Source organism: Tupaia chinensis, unplaced genomic scaffold (assembly GCF_000334495.1).
Source record: "Tupaia chinensis unplaced genomic scaffold, TupChi_1.0 Scaffold000294_2, whole genome shotgun sequence".
Lineage (NCBI taxonomy): Eukaryota > Metazoa > Chordata > Mammalia > Scandentia > Tupaiidae > Tupaia > Tupaia belangeri.
Genome location: NW_006159780.1, coordinates 181,002 through 184,716, shown reverse-complemented (window position 1 = coordinate 184,716; position 3,715 = coordinate 181,002).

The window sequence follows — 3,715 nt, the reverse complement described above, 5'->3', positions numbered from 1 at the left end:
GTTTTACCTCTTTTCCAATTTTTATTCCTCTCTATGTATTCTAATTTCTTCTTATCACTAACACCTACAGGACTTTAATAAATTTGTTGAAAGTATATACCCACAATACATAACCCTATTTCACCATGTTCAACAAGAATCTTTTTATTCTAATTTCATTAAGAGCTTTTGTTTTCTTTTTAGTAGTGAAGAGATGCATGTCTTCACTATCCTTTTAGCATCTATGTTAATGACAAGGTTATTTTGTCCTGTGTGGTGAATTAGAACATATTTTTTAAATTGTTACAGATTATATTACACTAACATATTATCTTATTATACTGAAATATTCCAGAAATAAACTCCACTTAGTTTGAATGTATTTTTTTCTAATAGTCTCTATGAATCCTTTCATACATTCTTAAAGGAGATTGGCCTCCAATTTTTTAGGTTTAGTGGATGGGGTGGGGAGCAATATTAAACTGATCTAAAACAAATGTGAATGCTGATTTTCTGACTTTGTCCTCATTTAAAGATGATTAACATTTACTCGTTGTTAAGGTATACTCTAATTCTTCTGGTATTTTTTTGGCAGGTAGGTCTTTGCTCACTTTATTATTATTATTATTATTATTATTATTATTATTATTATTTCAATTCATGATAGAATACATGTGTGTGCATGAAACACAGAGAAAAAGGGAAATATCCTCCACAGGGCTTGGTGACGCTGCCATCCATTTCTTCCTGTTCTCCAACCCACCAAGATGCTGGGCATGTGCACGCATGCTTGGAGTACTTTCAGGCCAAGTAGGCCAAGGATTCCTCTGCATGTGGCTTCCAACTCTGCACTCCAGACACTACTAGCTGCACCACAGAGATTGAGCCAACTTTACTTTTTCAATGACAATGAGTTTGTTCAAATTCTCTCACTCTTTTGGAATTGCTTTGTTTCATTTTCTCATAAAGTCACATATTTGATCTAAGTTTTCAACTATATTTGCATAAAATTAAGTATGTTTTTAAAACTCTGTAGCTTTGCTTCTTTTTCTATCCACTGCACTAATATTATAAAATACCATTTTCTCCATTTTATTCTTCCTTAAGTCATGTGCATTAATATTTTTATTTAGTTTTTAAAGAAAAATGTTTCATTTACATCTTGACTAAGCCTTCTGTTTTATTCTTCTTAATATTTGTTGTGTTATTTTGTCCTAGACTCTTAAGTAGAGTTCTCAATCCATTTATATACACGTTCCCCTTTAATATTAATTCAAATTTTTAATGAAGAGAATTTTTTTCTTAATTCTTATATAATCTGCTCTTCTCATAAGCGGCCTGAGGTGATCTTTGAAAATGGTGCACTTTCTCTTGACCCAGAGAACCCCACAAAGTCATGCAAATCAAGAGGTTCAAATCTTCATGTTCACTTTAAGAACACCCATGAGATTGCCCAGGCCATTAAGATTATGCATACCTGAAAAGCCACCAAGTATCTGAAAGATGTCACTCTACAGAAGCAATGTGTGCCATGTCGTTACAATGGTGGAGTTGGTAGATGTGCTCAGCCCAAACAGTGGGGCTGGACACAAAGTCGGTGGTCCCAAAAGAGTTGCTAAATGTTTGCTGAACATGCTTAAAAATCCAGAGAGTAATGCTGAATTTAAGGGATTAGATGCAGATTATCTGGTTATAGAGTATATTCAGGTGAACCAAGCACCCAAGATGTGCTTTCGTACCTACACGGGCAGGTTAACCCACACGTGAACTCGCCCTCCCACATATAGATGATCCTCACTGAAAAGGAGCAGGTTGTTCCTAAACCAGAAAAGAAGAAAAAGATATCCCAGAAAACACTGAAGAAACAAACAACAAATGACAGCACAAGAATAAAGTCAGCATAAAATAAACATAGATAAAAAAACAAACAGAAAACCTTACATAATCCATAATTTCTATTAGCAGCATTTTGTTCCTTTTTAAAAATTATTTTGTAAGTAGGTTTTCTTTCCTTTTTTTTTTTTTTTTTTTTTTTAGTTTGCTATAGGAGATATGTGTGTACCAGAGAGAGACAGAGAAAGAAAGTGAGAACTCACTCCCCAGGGGGCATGGCCACACTGCAGCCTCCTCTCTATTCTCTCCTCAGGATTAGGGGCACGTATGCACCCATGCCCGGAAGGATCCTCAAGCACCAGATCTGGGACTCGAACCACATAGTCTATCTTCTTGGTCCAGTCACCCTAACCACCATGCCACCTGGTGGCCCCAAAATAGATATCATTTTTAAGAAGAAATTTATACGTAGTTTTGCTTTTCATCAATAGTATTTTTTAATTCCAGCTGGTTGGGTTTTGTTTGACATGATTTTATTACTTGGAGGTTGTATTGTATTGTGGCCAGAGAACTGGGTTGGGCCTATGTCTACCATTTATCTACTAAACTTGTGTTTCATTATCATGAATTGCCATGAATGATTGAATGGAAAGTGTATCTTATGATTTCAAGCTATGGAAATCAGTATACAGTAAATTTAACTGTCTTCATAATACATTTGTTAGTTTTTCAAACTCTTATTTTTTCTACTTGATCATATGTGTATGTGTGTGTATTTGATATATAGCAGTTGTAAGGGTTTTTTTTTTTGTCTTGTTTAGCATATACCCCTTATTAGTCTGTAAAAATGCCCTTTTATTGCCTTTTTTGAAAATTTTTATCACAAATGATAAAATTTGTCAAATGCTTTTCTGCACCTATTGCTATAATCATTTTTCTTATTTATTTCACTAGTAAGATGATTGGTTTATAGATGTTTAATGAGGTTTGCATTCCTTAAGTAAAAAGCACTTCATTGTGATGTGTTATCTATTTTTATATAACTTACTGTATTTGCTAATCTTTTGTTAAGGACTTTTATATCTGTGTTAATGAGAGATATTAGTTTGTAGCTTTTGTTTGCAGGGCAAGGGGGTGTTTAGTTTGAGTAGATCTTTACCTGGTCTGGTATTGGGGTAGTACTGGCCTCACAATATCAGTTGGGCAATTTTCCTCTTCTTTTTTCCAGAAGAGAAATTAGTGTTGTTTCTTCCTGAGATGTTTATTAAAATTCACCAGTGAAACTTTTGGGACCTGATGTTGCCTTTTTTGAAATACTCTCAACTGTTATGTAATTCCTTTACCTTTAATAGATACAGGAACAGTCAAGTTGCCTCTTGGTAGTTTGAGGAATCAGTCCATTTCATGGAAGTTTCCAAATTCATGGCATGTGGGTCTCTAGTGATAACCATTCTTCAATTCGTGTTGTTGTATATTTGTGCATTTTCTCTGTTTTCTTAGTTATCTGGGCTAGAAGTTTACCACTTTTATTGGGCTTTTCATAGAAATTATTTTTGTTTTAGTATTTTTTCTATTTTCCTGTTTTCAGTGTCTTTGATTTCTGTTGTGTTATCACTTCCTTTCTTCTGTTTACTGTAAGTTTAATTTACTCTTCATTCTGTTTTCCTAAGGTGAGTGCTTAGGTTAACAATTTATATATTTCTTCTTTACTAATATATGCATTTAACACTATAAATATTCCTGACAGTAGCACTTTAGCTGTATTTTGAATTCTTTTTTTTTAAAAAAAGGGATTATTTATTCAATTTTATTTATTCATTCACTTATTTTTTTTTTTGCCAGACAAAACGACATTTATTTCAATAGCTCAAAGTGCAAATACAGCAAGTCAGTTCACAAAGTT